This window comes from Brachyistius frenatus, unplaced genomic scaffold (assembly GCF_029030835.1).
Source record: "Brachyistius frenatus isolate BFR_SWC_R1_liver_20210118 unplaced genomic scaffold, ASM2903083v1 Contig_41, whole genome shotgun sequence".
Lineage (NCBI taxonomy): Eukaryota > Metazoa > Chordata > Actinopteri > Embiotocidae > Brachyistius > Brachyistius frenatus.
This window is the reverse complement of record NW_027210640.1, coordinates 1,798,902-1,814,260: the sequence shown is the minus strand read 5'-3', so window position 1 is coordinate 1,814,260 and position 15,359 is coordinate 1,798,902. Positions and strand designations below refer to the sequence as shown.

The 15,359-nt window shown below is 43.1% G+C and overlaps 1 protein-coding gene across 7 annotated transcripts in view; it reads left to right on the top strand.

Annotated features, from left to right (window-relative positions):
• Window positions 1-1,116: 1,116 nt before the first annotated feature.
• The window catches only part of ptprsa (protein tyrosine phosphatase receptor type Sa), a 229,758-nt gene continuing 215,515 nt past the window's right edge, over window positions 1,117-15,359 (top strand). For all 7 annotated transcript variants that reach the window (XM_069702282.1, XM_069702280.1, XM_069702279.1 and 4 more), the window contains exon 1: window positions 1,117-1,379. The gene's annotated coding sequence lies outside the window, so the exon portion shown is untranslated. The remainder of the gene's footprint in view (window positions 1,380-15,359) is intronic.

Below are 15,359 nucleotides of genomic sequence, written 5' to 3'. Positions count from 1 at the left end.
TTTTTTTTTTCAGCCAGCAGCCAGCAGCAAAGTCAGAATGCAGAAAATACCTTATAGCTTGTTCACCCATTGTGAGGAATATAAATGTACATGAAAATAATTCAAATACATTGGTTAAAAATAAGCTTTTTAATTCCCCTTAATCTAAACTTCACTACAATGCACATCTTCATTTAGTGATTATTATGTTATAATTAAAATTTAGATTTATTTTCTTTTTTTTTTTTTTTCTTGTTGTTTCATGCATTCCTTGGGAAAGAAAGCGGGAGCAAAGATATGTATTTCCAACAAAATGTTCATATTCTGTGAACTTGAACAAATTTAATGTACCCTACCCTAGAGCCATTTACAAAAAAAGACATTCCAAACAACACCCAATAAATTGCTAAATATTTTTATTTGCAGTGTAACACAGGAGCTTCACCTTTAATTCTGATGCGAATATATGATACTTTATCTTTAAGATCCGCCGGCTGCAGCGGGGAGGGGGAGGCTGTCTGCACACATTGCGCAGCGTGCATTGGTCTGTTTCGTGCTACCTTGCCTTCCCTCTCATCCCGGGTAAAGGCAAGCTGACAATGCTACTGGACGATACCTTCGGTGAGGCGGGGGAAAACGGCATGACTTCATCATGTCAAATGGAGCACTGCAAAAACATACCTTCCAAAGCAAGTTATGTTCCAGCCTAAAACCTCATTTAAACAACGGGGCGAATGTTTCATGTGCTCAACAAACAAGTGACAGATGGTTGTGATAATGCATTAAATGCTTCAATTGAATTCTGGAAGCATTTAAAAAGATTACTCCATTCCACTGAGTTAAAGTAACATCTCTCAAAACCAATTCTGTGCTGCATACATTTTTTGTTTTTTTTTTATTTGTATTTTTATAATTTTAAAGTACTTTCACTCCAGGCTATTTTTTGTATTATTTAGTATATACATAAATGACCTGAATAAACAAAATAATAATGCAAATGTTAAAATAGATTGCCATTAGCGGAGGAGGAGAAAAGATGGGAGAGTGCCGTGAGTTGAGGGGTGGCTGAAGAGGGAGGGCCGGACGCATGACATCATTCCCTCAGCTTCTCTGCGCGGACAGAGCTCTGGTTTCTCCAAGTGCGCACGGCGGCTGCTACTCAGGGAGCGACTCCTCCTGCCGTACCCAGGCGCGTCCTGAGCAACCTGCGCTCTTGGGGTGGATTTTAAAAGCATTATTTAGCCCGGCAGAGGAACCCGTGTACTGCTCCTCACTGGACCTGCCGCAGGGACGCACAGGTTTAACACAAACCGGGGGATTATTGCTTGTTTTAAACATGAAGATGTGAGGGGTTTGTACGCTGAGAAGAAAGAAGCTGGAACTCCAACGCTGACAGAAAGGTAGGCAGACTTCTCTGCTCCCCTACCCCCCCCCGCTGACAGTGTTCAGCGACTTTTCCCCACAAGAGCTGGGAATTAGAATCACGGTTTTATCATTGTACCAAAGCTTCAACAAAAAAAAATTGGCATTTTGGCAATTGGTCTCGGAGCGCACGAGTCGTGCGCCGTTCTGCCGTCTAAGCACCTGCTCAGAGGCGATGGCAAGTGCCCAAAGCGGAGCATCATTTCAGAATACTGCAAAGAAGCTCGTTCAAGCAGCCACGGAGCTCAGCAATGGAGCGAGATGCTCGATAGTCCCGGACTCAGCGGGAGATCCGACTCAGCCACCGCAAAGCTGCTGGTGGAGGAGCAGATCTGCTGCTTGAACACCAAAGATATCCATCATTCTGAACGGCGGTCGGAACAAACACGACTTCCCTTTCAATTTCTCCCACTGAGAGTTAATTACAATTTTTTTATCTCCTAAATTAAAGAAACCCGGGTGGTTCTGTAGCGGAGAGACGAACGAAGCTTGTCAAGGATTTATTTTACTCTCAGTATACCCTGAATAGCTCCGGAACATTATGCATATTTCTGAATCATCTTTTTTTTTTTTTTCCGTGTGTGTGTGTGTGTGTGTGTGTGTGTGTGTGTGTGTGTGTGTGTGTGTGTGTGTGTGTGTGTGTGTGTGTGTGTGTGTGTGTGTGTGTGTGTGTGTGTGTGTGTGTGTCCATCCAGCAAGTGCATCTCCACAGGGGGTGTTTCATTTACCACTCAGTCGTGAGATGCTTTGCATTAGAATCTACAGATATGAGCATGCCCATAAGCCATGGCACGTTCACTTCATCTTGCAGCCATAGATCGTAACTGCCACTTTCGCCTCTCTCTCTCTCTCTCTCTCTCTCTCTCTCTCTCTCTCTCTCTCTCTCTCTCTCTCTCTCTCTCTATCCCCCCCCCTCTTCTCTCTGTGAGTGCGCGAGAGCCGATGGGCTGTTTGATGTGACGTTAAAGCCCAAGATATACATGTTGGACTTTTGAGAGTGTTGGCACACACCCCTGGATCGGGTTTGCTTTTGCGCATCACGTTGTCTGTGGCGTGTGGAGAGGAGTTGGGCTCACATCGAGGTACGCCACTCGAGCTTTCCACATCCCCGCCGAGGTGGAGTCAGTACAGCAATGACACGGACTTTTTCTAAGTGCTGGTGATGCCCTTGTTGATGGTTGGAAACTCCGGTAGACTCTGTTGTCCCCGTGGAAATGTGTGACAAGCTATTTGATGTTCGCCACCAAAAAATTATAGCCTAAAAAAAAAAACCCCAAAGAAATGTAAATTATTAAAATTTGCATCGCATTTAAATAACTTTGACTGATTTCTAAATTAAAATAAATTACATTTCCTTCACCTGTTTTATTTGATTTTTCTAAATTACGCAGTCTTTCTGCCAGATCCATGGACTTGAAATGGAATAGTATAATGATAAAGTTTCAAAAGATGCGCAAGAGGTCTCTGTGTTTTCATTATTTCAAACCAGGGCAAACACTTGTCCTGTTTTTGCATTCCGCACGATTCGGATTCATTATCTGAGAGCATTAGAGATTTCTGATATCTGATGAAGGTGTTTATTTGGAGGCTCGCGTTGACATATTTGCCACAAAACAATCTCGTCTATCATTTTCCCGAAGTTGAGCATTTTCCATCTTGTTCTGTCTCCTGTTTCGATCGCAACGAGCGCATCGCGGGTCTGCAGAGCTCATAAAAGCCAGAGGAGAGAACAATATCTCGCCCGCGCCCGGGTTGTTAAAAGAAAATGGCTTTATTCATTTTTCTCTGTACCCGTGGTAACTTAGTTATAGCTTTTTTATGGTTCCTGGAAATGGCTTACAGGCTTGCAGAGCTATGTAATGTAATCAAATTTATGATGTTGCTGTGTATTACAATTCCCTGTTATGCTCCGTCACACGAGAAATTTGGAGTGACTCCCCCCCCCCCCCCCCCCACACACACACACACTAATGAATGCCCAGGAACAATAGAGCAAGGCAGGTAACATCCACCAGTGGATGAGAGGGAGCACACACCCCTTGCCTGCACCAAACCTCTCTGGAAATAGCCTACATTCCTTTCTAAATTATATTCAGACTTATGCTGCCACAGATTTATTCTGGCACCCAATCATATGCTTCTTGAGTTTTGCCATTTCCATATTTCATGCACATTTTATTTCAATAACAGCAGAAAGTTTGGCCTCCTGCAAGGAAGACATTAAAATATGTGGAGCTCAACCACGGGGATGAAACAAATGATGTAATGCATGAGTTGGTGTGTGCAGTTTAACACAGAGATTTGTATCAACTCCCTATTTGTCTTTGTCATGTTACATCTTTTTATGTGTGACAGCACCTGATTTCAGGCTACTACTTGTAAAATCTTGATGTTTCAGTTTTAATTGTAGTTCTGATCCCCACTTCGACAGAGACGTTCGATATGTTTCAGTCTTTAAGTTATGGTGCCACCCAATGATCACTGCGACATGAGAGGATCATTCATTGTCCGCTGTCGTAACAGCTGGGTCTGCGAAGAAGGACAGCCATTGCCGGAGTCCTTCCCTAATACCTAATGGGCTGGACACGTTTTATTAAGCGTCTGCTCACCGAGTGTTTGTTCATGCAGCAATCTAATATCCGTGTTGCACATAGAGAGCACGCACTCCAAAACGATGTGGAATGATGCTGGTTGTTCGAAAATCTGAAAGGACCCAGTGAAAACTTGATTCTTCTCTATAAAATAAAGGATTTCTCGAAGAACAACCATGTAATCCATCAAAATGGTAACTTTAGTGTGAACTACTGCCAGGCTCATGTTACCATTTTGATGAAAAGGTTCTTCAAAGGGCTCTTGATCCTTTAAAGATACCCTGTTGCGGATCTTGATAGCTCAGAAAGCTGAGGTGCAAGGTCAATTCCTGTTGTGTTTTCTTTACACACAAATGTGTCAAAGATTGAAAACACTCATTATGAGGCCTGTGTAGTTTTTAGAGTGCAGAGCGTCATCGGTCACCTTTTAGCGAGGTGGATCTGAGTAATGGAGACATACAGGTTTGGTTTTCCCTGTGTACACTTCCTAGCTTGACATCAATCAGCCAGCCTCTTTGTATGTATGGGTGATTGGATGGCATGTTCAAGCAAAGGGCTTCAATCATGCTTACCTGCCACCAGCCGGGCGGTCGGTCAAGATAGTTTCAGGCACGCAAGAGGGGCCGCCGCTGCTTACCCCACATGTGCAAATAGACATGGTGACAGATGTGCACCTGCTTACACACACACACACACACACACACACACACACACACACACACACACACACACACACACACACACACACACACACACACACACACACACACACACACACACACACACACGAGAATATATACATTTACAAAATGAGCCATAATTCACATTCTGCAATCTCATTACAGGCCACCAAGTCGAAGTGTTTGGCCATGTCATTAATGCAGTCAAAATGGAAATGGATGCGGATGTCTGGCAGAGCTGTTTGCGGGAGCCCAGACACAGTAAAGCAAGAGCAGACAGGAGAGAGAGAGAGGAAAATATTTAATCATAAGCACACTTTATGGAGAGTTTTCACCCATGTGCACTGCGGCAGTCTAATTACCAGCAGAGCGCTTGTTAGTTGTCACCTCCAGATAAACAGTGGGCTGTGTTTTTTTTCTCTCACCCCCCTCCCACTCCAACCCTCCCCCCTTGCCAGAATTTGAAATTCTAAGTAGCAGAATGTCAATTTCAGACCATCTCATCTCGCACCTTTCTCACCTTCCCCCGTTGAGCCACATGTAAATATACAAATGTTATTTGCTTTCAACATTTGTAAATGGTCAGTGCAAATATAACAAACAGCAAAAGATTGACATCTGTAACTGAAACCCCAGTAGTTACCCCTGCAGAGGTAATTTAGAGTTTAATTATTAAAGACAAGCAAATGAGGGACAGTGTGATGTGACAGAGCACTTCTTTACTCAGCCGTGTGTCCATCTGTGGCATATTGTACAGTGAATCTTGTATAGAAGCATATGGTCTTCAAATCCGTATGCAAATGAGTTCTGGAATATTCTAACAGCAAAAAAAGAAATTGTCCTTGCATCTTTTGAACATTGGTTTGTCATTTCAAGTAGCTCGCATATAAGCTCTTTAGAGAAAGTTTTGACTGTCAGAATGGGGGCAAAATGCTCTATTCGCAAGTTTTCCATGAGCAGTCTGACCTGGATTGAGTCCACCATGGAGCTTGACACTTTAATGGCTTTGATATGTACACTGTTTCCTGGAACATGCCATGATGTCAGGAAGGGGAGAAGCTGGGAGATCCTGGAATAATGCAAAATTGCTCCTCCGTTCCCAGGAAGGAAAGGAAATGCTTGTGAAGGATGGGGCTAAAAGCCTCTGGGCCCTCCCCTCCCTGTCTAATGTGTTGAGCTTCATTTCCAAACGCTATTCCATAAAGCAGTGTCTGTTCATGTCTGCCAGTCACAATTCCAATTGAAACAATGTGTAAGGGCTTAAGTGGCAGGAGGAAGTATCTTGTGCCCCTTTATTTTCTGCTTGAAAGGTTTGATTATGTTGTTTTCAGTGTTTATAGTGGAGGGAAAAATGCAACCTTGTCATGGTTCAATTTTGTTGGTTAGAAGAACGCAGCATAATCATTAGGAGTCCTATTTCAGGTTAAAGCAGCATTCAAAGGCTCTTTACTCAAGGATAATTGCCAAGGTAATGTGTGTGCTTAGACAACCTGAGATTATGGCAACAAATAATGTGTTCAGGTGTGGTGAAAAGAACACAATCAGAGGGGACGTGACAGTGGAGGAGAAACTGGGGCAATATATCCCTTCTACTAAAACTGTATTTCCATGTGAGAACAATATCAAAACAATACTTTGGCAATAGGAAAACAGAACAGCACTTGATATCGGGGCAGAATGGTTAACTGAAAGACATTTCTTGAAATAGGAGTGACTTGTGTTAAAGAATAACTCTGGTTTGTTCTGGTTTGGCTTGTCCCAGCATATCTGCTCCAGCTGCAGAAGTGATCATCATGGCCATTCCAGGCCGCTACTTCCTGTGTTCATGTTCACTTAGATTCAAAGAAAAGCATTTAAAATGTTACATGTAAGACTCCTGTTTATTTGGAAAACTGCATGATTCCTAGTTTCCTTCAAATCTAGGTAGCACATCATGCAGAGCCACAATAGTCCATCCATCCATCCATCCATTATCTATACCCACTTTATCCTGAACAGGGTTGGAGGGGGGAGGCCTGAAGCCTATCCCAGCTCACATTGGGCAAAGGCAGGGTACACCCTGGACAGTTCACCAGTCCATCACAGGGCCACATAGAGACAAACGGAAACAAAGACCATTCACGCTCTCATTCACATCTAAGGGCAATTTGTAGAACTAACAATTAACCTGAGACGCATGTCTTTGGATGTTGGGAGGAAGCCGGAGTACTCAGAGAGAACCGACGCAGGCACAGGGAGAACATGCAAACTCCACACAGAAAGGCCCAGGCCCGGATTCGAACCCGGAACCTTTTAACTGTGAATTAACAATGCTAACAGCCACAATAGTATTATGGGAAATATTGCTAATAGGGTTCAAATAAACTGGAATTATCCATTTAATATATATAACATGAGTTTCACTTTAGTTATCAAAATAATACGCATACTGCACATCACAGAAATGGCTGAAAATTAAATTAAATTTGGTAGCTTAATTTCCATAAGACCACATTTCTTAGAAACCCCGTCAATTTCAGTTTTTCCGTTTTTTCCGGTCAACCGGAATGAGGTTGTTTTTAGGGTTGAGATGAGATGTTAGGGTGTAGAGCCCACTGACTGTTGGCTAGTTGCAGAGTTCATTGTTTTTATAAGGCCAGTTTTGTTTGGAAATGTTTTTTTTCCAGAGAAATTGTGGGAATTTTTCTAAATTGCAAACTCCCGTAAATAACGCAGGGTTGAGTTAAATTTGCATTAATTCTCGTATCCCAAGTTAGCCATTAGTAGCTCTGTTTGCAGTGCACTCGCGGAAGACAGCTGTCACTGGATTACTACTTAAAAGCCTGATGATTCTCTGGCAAGCTCTGGAGTTTTAAGAAATATCTTGCAATGGACATCCCCAGAAAGCGGAAGTCCCAGTGTCTGTAAAATGAGTGTCATTTCTCTGAGTTCAGATTTGACCAAGTTCTGTCTACATTTTGAGACAATTTGCAACAACTGGACACCTACATGTATCTAGTACCTTAGTATTATTTTATTTTTTTTGCGAGCCCCATCTGGTTTACAATAATCAAACTTGATAAACAGTAAAGGAACTCTGTGTGTACAGGCCTTGAGCTCTTATTGTACGTAGAGATTGATGAAAACGATGCCTTTCAGCTCATCTCTACTGTACCTGGACCTTTGTAAAAACAACAACAACAACAACAAAAACCTGGCTTTATATTGAATGGTTGCTACTGCACTAAGAAGAAATATCACAGTATCAGCTGAACAGGTTTGGTGTAGGGACTCTGTAGTTGCCGCTACGTGCTTGTTTGAATGTTAATTCAGCTTTCAGCTTTTGTTCTCCTTTTGTAAATATGACTGGGGATCGACTAGATGACGGGTACGGAGGTAAAGCATGCAAGAGATTTTCCGTGACTAAAGTTTGGCGGTAAATAGTGCCATATTCCTCCCTTTATTTACCATCTGAATCCAACAGATCCGTGCAACAAACAAACATCCATCGCTGCCAGCTTGAAAGGATGTTTTCCGGAAAGCAGACAATTAGGAAACCTCTCTCTGGATGAGACAGATGTAAATCTCCTCGGGGAGACAGTTCTCCACAGGCTTATTCGCCATTGCAGCCGTCATCCGCTCTCAGGGGTTGTAACTCTTGAAGGTCACGGTAGCATTTCACCTCCCCCCTTGTCTTTCCAATGACATCTCCTGTGGATGTCACAGGACAAAGCCTGACCGACACATGAGGGAAGTAAGTGCCATGTGGTCGCCAGAGGGCCCCCAAGAGTGCTTGAAATGTCCAACAAACCATGGCCCTTTTTTTTTTTTTTAACAGTGAAGTACAACTACTTATTTCCTTTTGCTAAAATGGAAAATATAACCGCGTAGTGCTTGAAAATGCGTTTATATGGGAATACACAAAATTCAACTTGTGTTTTCCAGTAGCTACCTCTGTGGGGGCCAGTCCAGACAATATACTTCATGGGCATGATGGCACTCTTAGAAGCGCACATGATTTTAAAGACAAAACAAGAAAACAAGACAGTGAAGATCTAGTCTCTCATTCAGGGTATAGAGAGATGGAAAGCAATGGGTTGACTGCTGATTAAATATTGACTTTAAATGTGGTTTAGCTGGGCCTACTGGGCAATAAACATCCCTCAGTAAATAATATCCATCCATTGAGTATAGTAGAAACAGTCATTTGTGGGAGCCAGTTTGGACGGTCGTTTGCTACAGCACAAGTGGTTTACATGGCCCATGGGTCGGGTAGGAGGGCCTCTTGTTAGAATTTTGCTGAAGGTCCCTGGGAGGTCGGGACCGACTCTGTCGCCGGGTGTTTTCTGCCAAGCTGGTGAGTGGAGGCTGATGATGGTCGGGGTCAGTGAGGCTGATGCATTGTGACAACGGCAGGAATAACAAAACACTGTCTCGCCTGTTTACTACGAGCCTGCATCATAGTCAGAGGAATCATAGAGAATGAATGATTCATACACTGTCTTGGATAGTCATTTATGTTTGATTCAGAGCCACGCAAGGCGCCAGCCGTGGTTCTCTTGGGGTGTTGCGGGGTCGTCACCTGGAGTGGGCGGATGGTTGAAGGTGCAGGCGAGGAGAAGAGGGAGACAGAGAGACTGTTGCGCAATCGCTGGGCAGAATTAAGACAGAGGGAGGAGAGCATTGGCGGTGGCCTTGTACATTTCATCTGCAGGCCCTAATAAAACCCTCACAGGCCGGCATTGATCTCCCCCAGAATAATCCATTTAGACTGAGCGTGCCTGGCCATGTGGGGCCTCTTCAATTATTTATGGGAGAATGCTGTGCAAGCTTCCGTTGGGATGCAACAATGTGCCCTGGGAAACCTGTGAACTGCAGGTTGCAGGAGAGCTGGGGGAGACATTTGGAAAGGAGAAAGGGCAAATGGAAGGAGAAAGAATGGCTGGAGAGGGGTATGAGGGAGAGAAGGAAAGGTGGAGGAAGGAAGAGATGGAGGGCAAGGCGAAAGGCATGCGAGGAGATGAGAGGGAAATGGAAGGGAAGACAGGAGAGTGCAGAGCAGAAGCAACGATAATGTGCGAAGGTGAGGAGAAAGATGCAAAGAAGAAAGACGATGAGGTGGTAAGTTCGTGAAGGGAGCGCTGAAAGAGAAAGGAAGGAGGAGGACTGCTTGAGACGGTTGAAAGGAATGATGAGGGAAGAAGGAAGGATGGAGGGGGGGGGGGGGGAAAGGATACATGACATGAAGGGGAATGCAGCGGGAAAGAAATGAAAGAAAGGAGATGAAAGAAGGATGTGACAGAAAAGAGAAGGTAGAAAGGAGTGAGTTGAAGATACTGAGGAGCGGATGAAAGAGAAGCGATAGAAATTAGAAAAGATGGAAGGAAGTAAATAGGAGAAATACAAGCTATTAAAGGAAAAGAAAGAGGAAGAGGAAAAGAAGTAGGTGAAGAAGAATGGGGAGGGGAGGAAAGATTATCTAGATGAGGTAAGGAAGCATCAGAGGTAGAATTATAGATGAGAGAGGCAGGAAGAGTTGACTGGAAATAAGGCCGGATTAGATGGATAGGAAGAGGGTGGAGGATGGGACCTTTTTAAAGCAAGTCATGAACATCTATTGATCATGCCAGAGTTATGGTTGCCATTCTGCTAAGTGGAGATATGCCAGGGTGACTGCCAGATCATTATTTCTGCTGCGCTCGCCTTTTGTGCAAAAAAAAAAAAAAAAATAATAATAATAATCTGCAGTATTCTTGCCTTCAGTGTTATGTACCGCAGGACAAAGTAAAAAGCAAACCAAAAAAAAACTAGAAATTTAGTGGCCACTTCAACTGTTTCAAGATGTCGCAAGAAACAGGATGATTTAACGTTTTATTTCATCCCATCGGCATACTACTTTCATAGTTTTGAGGGCTGGATGTGTGATCCGTCTTTGCAGCACACTGCAGCTCTACACGCCCACCTCCACATCCTTAACTCCCCTCCCTCTGCCCGGTCTATATTCTGCAATTAGCAGCTCACACGGCTCTCATAAATCCAGACAGATTTGTCTTACCTGATTCCCTAAGTGTAATTCCCAGCACCCTATTAGGCTTTCCACCCAGACTCTGCTGCCGAATCCGGATTTCTGATCCTGTGGAAGACAACCAGAATTGAAATTTCCATCTGTACGGTCTAGAGATTATGTCTGGTACATTCTGAGAGGGTATATCTTCATTTCACAACGGTTTCACCCTTGTGACCTCTCTAAAGCTTTTTCTAAAACATAAGCTTCGTTTTTTTTTGTTTTTTGTTTTAACCAAAAAATTCCACTATTTGAATTGTCCCTTCATCGTACAATTACTTCTTTAATCAATTTCCTATAGTTATTTTCCTACAGCATTCCATATGATGGGCATCTTTAAAGTCCCAATTCATTAATCTTGTTTCTGCCTTTACATTAATCCTACAGACATTTCATTTTTAATGATATGTTAAGTCACACAAATTCTCAAAACTAACAAAAGAAGAAGCAACTTCAAAGTCCTCAAAGGATTTGAACCGTTAGTGAAATGGAGCAAGCATGCAGAATTGAGCAAGCAGAAAAAGGAAAAAGGACTTTGTAGTGGCTATTACGTAGGTGATGTCAAACAGCCTAATCAGATGGGCTAAACAGTGTAGTGGCGCAGCAATTAGGGAACGATAGCATACCAGAAGGTTTTTTCTTTCATTTGTAGGATGCCATTTCTCACCACTTGTTGTCCTCCCATGCGCCCACTGAGGATTTATTGTTTGTCCATGGACATTGATTATCGGATTCTAGTAATTGTTTTGCCTTCGCTTGATTAACAAACCTGTGTTTTCTCCAGAGGCTAGCTCAATAGTAGCCTTTTAATGGCAGGACCCTGGCCAAACTCCTAATGCAAGCGGAGTATTTACCACGATTACAACGGAGGATCGTGGAGAGGGGCAGAGGAGGGGGAGAAAACCTTCTTCATTTTCTTAATTTTTGTGTGTGTAATTTTGTGTTTGTGTTTTACACCAATGAGACAGCTAAGGTCATTAACTAACTCCTCAGCGAGGGTGCTTGATGACTTGTCCCATACACAAATCTTTGGGTGAGGGTGGTCCCCTTGGCCGATGCGTCCTGTTGCTGTGATTCCTGTCCAGCACCGCACAAGATGATTGATGGTAGATGAGCGGGTGGCTCTGCAAAGCATGACGTTACTGGCATGTCAGGAATTCCAGTAACCTGCCTCTTTTTTTTTTGAGGGGAGGTTCCAAAGATATGAGGCGAAAAGAAGAGCGTGTCCCAGCTGTTGAGGAATAGATACATAATGAGAAAGAGGATAAGGGGCGACGGAGAGCTTTAGGAGCAGCTTCAGGTCATGCTTTGCAGCTCAGGGGTTTGAAAGATTTGAGGGAATCGAGGTGGGAGGTAAGCACAGTCGTGTATTACCCACATTCAGTGTATCTCCTTTCATAAGCCCTGATGCTAGTCAGACCGTTACCTTTCATTTGTTGCCTTTCGCAGATATAGGGCGGCGAACCCGCCATGCTCTCCCCACTCTCCGACAACACTCCGACTGAACTACGACTCCCATCCCAAGAGCAAAGCGAAAATTCCAGTGTTCTCCTCAGCTGTCACACAGTACAGGGAACACTCTTGTTCCTCGAAGTGCCTGGAAATTTTCATCGCCACGGCGTAGAAGTTTTGTTGTTCTGTTCAACATCCAGAAAGCGTCTGCATCACCCGTGCCACATCGGTGTATGAACTAATACAGTCGCTCCAGCTGTTATGGTTGAGACACTGAGGAAAACTTGGTAGCAGACACAACTCATTGACACTGACGGGTTCACACCAGGGTTGTGGCGGGGATCAAAGCAGACAGAATAGGGGCACTTCCAGATCAACACTCTCCAATTTCTGGTGGACATAAAAAAAAAAAAAAAATGCATTTAAGCTAATCAAGATATTGATGGCTTCATGCTGAAACAATACATTTTGTATCTGTTTGTGCTGATATTCTCTGTTTTGATGACTGAGTACCGCAGTGTGGGGGTCAACAGAAAACGTGCTTGTCTGGTAAAAAAAAAAAAAAAAAAAAAAAAGGTTGGAGGTGGCTCAGTTTGCGGTAATTGCAGAAATACAATGCAAAGTCATCTGGCAATGCGATCCGTTGTTTTTCACTGATATCTGGAGCAACACGTTTTCACCAAGCAGCTCTTTGCATTTATTTTTCAACGCGGTTTCATTGTCCCGTTGCCCTCTGACTGAAGCAGGATGTTGCTTTGAACCACCTTGCTGTACTCTTCTCCTTATTGGTCTCTCAGTGATTCATTTTTGGCTTGAAGAAAATCGTTCCAAGAACTGCAACACTGTAACAAATTTGATGATGTTTATATCTATTTGCTTTCCTTTGTAGCTCCCCTCTTTGCTTTTTCAAGACTTAATCAATTTGTGGTCGCATTGTTTTTGTCCGGGCATCACTTGGTTATTTGCCACTGCAGGGATTCACCTGACTATTGTACTCCTTTTATGTTGATTTGATAAAGACCGAATGCCTACAAAATGAAGAAAGGAGGTATGCAGAGAAGGGGATTTTTATGCTGGCTACCACTCTGACAATTACCTTCTGGTCTCAAACTGCTACTTGAGTTGTGTTGTTGACTTTTACCTTTTTTTGCTGTGCAACAGTTTGCGCCTTTCGCTCAAAGCTGCTGCTGAGGCAAGAACAGGATGCTGAGGGAGAGGAGGAACGAGGTCTACTTAAAACTAATTTATTTCCGCTGTCGCCTTGTTGGGTGAAGAGGAAGTGACAAATGCGAGCTGGTTGTTTATGGGAGCTGGCTAAGTGCTGGCGGGGCTGCTTTCCTCTGAGGTAGTTGGCTCTGTTTAATTCATGTCCTTGGGAGGTGCATTGCTTTGTGGCGTGGTGTGTGGCAGGCGAGCTAATGAGAGGTGAACCTATCTGCTTCTTATTCTCCATCTGCCTCCCTCGCACTTTCTCCCACTTCTTGCCCCTTTCCCTCATACTTTTCTTTCCTCAATCTCTCGTTTGACCCCTTTTACTCCCGACCCTGTCCTTTTCTTTTACTCACCCTGCCCTTTTTTTTGTTGTTGTTGTTTTTTTTTTACAACTTTGATCCCTGAAATGAGAAAAGCAAAGAAATGCTCACAAGTTTACCTTCAAATTGCCCCTAGCTTGGCTCTCTTTTCTGGAATTGAAACATGGAAATGTAGAAGCCTCCTCGCCATCACTTCCTGCCAAATAAATCAGTCAGACCTTTGACAAACCCCAAATAGGACTGCCGATTTTTCAAAGCTGTCCCGTTCATCACTGTGATTCATTTTCCCAGAGATGGAAGACATGTTTTCTTCCCTTGTCACACCCAGGACAACCTCCCCCCCCCCCACACACACACACACACACACACACACACACACAACCCCCACTACACACACACACCCTCCGCCACACGCACACATTCACGGTCAGTGAGTTAGCGGTAGAGGCTCGGTCAGTGCACTCAGTGTTTGAGAGGAAAAGCGGTTCAGTGCAGCACCAGTGGGCTGCGGGCACTAAAGCATCCACAAAGACAGACAGGAGAACGACAGGGTGAGCTGAAATGTCCACCTCTTCGCCACCTTTGGTCAATTACATCCTCTGCCTTCTCCTCCTCCTCCTGTATACCTTTGTAAGGTGCTGTTTTAATTGACATGAAGGGAAAGAAAGCTCTCTGGTTATCTGGCTGCCTTCTCCTGTTTCATGTCAGGAGGTAATTTTTTTTCTCTCCTGTTCCTTGTCCATCATCCCTTCCTCTTCTCTGGGTCTTTGCTTCTTAAAAGCTTTCCCTCCTCTTCCTCTGTGTGTCTGCTTCTCTCTGTCTGTCTCCTCCATCAGTTCAACACCATCTCATTCTCCACTGATCGCCTGTGTTGTTTCTGGCTTCCTCCTTGTCTGGTTATTTACATCTCCCCGTGGTCCCCTCCCCCCCCCCCACGTCGGTTCTCGTCTCTGACTTGAAAACTTTTATGTTTGCTTTGCAATTTTTCTAATTAACTACTTAACAACTAAGCAGCGTAGAAAACAAAACAATGCAAGTTCATCAAAAGACTGGGAAATTATTCCACAGATCAGAGTTTGAGATATTTGTACTTGCTGAATAATTTACAGTCTCTACAATAATATAATATTATGATGAATGTTTAGAAATCTTTAGTCAAAATAAAAGAAGGAATAGTAAAAATCATTTTTGTAAATGGATCAAATTATTGATCTATTTTCAAAATAATTCTCATAAATTCAAACACATGAAATCAATTTATTTAAAATTGGTTATAAAAAAAAATGATGAAAGTACATCACTTAAATGCACAATAGGATTATGTCCTTAGAAATCACATAGCTGCTGTATCCTAAAATTGTTCCACTTAATTACATTTCACTGCCTTATTCTGTCATTTCTGTCGTTTCTGTCATTACGTTTGAATAATTTGTTTCATTTATGAACACATGTGGTAATGGTTTCAAGATGATTTACAACACATTCATTATTCTTCAAAGAAATAATATGCAATTATTTACAAGGCTGTATGCATAATTATTAATCATTTATTATGATGTAATTAATAAACTACTTTCAAATGAGTATAGTGCATGCTGTTTCAGCATTATCAGTGTAAGTTCAACAAGCACTTAATCCATTACTGAGCTGTTCTGTATCC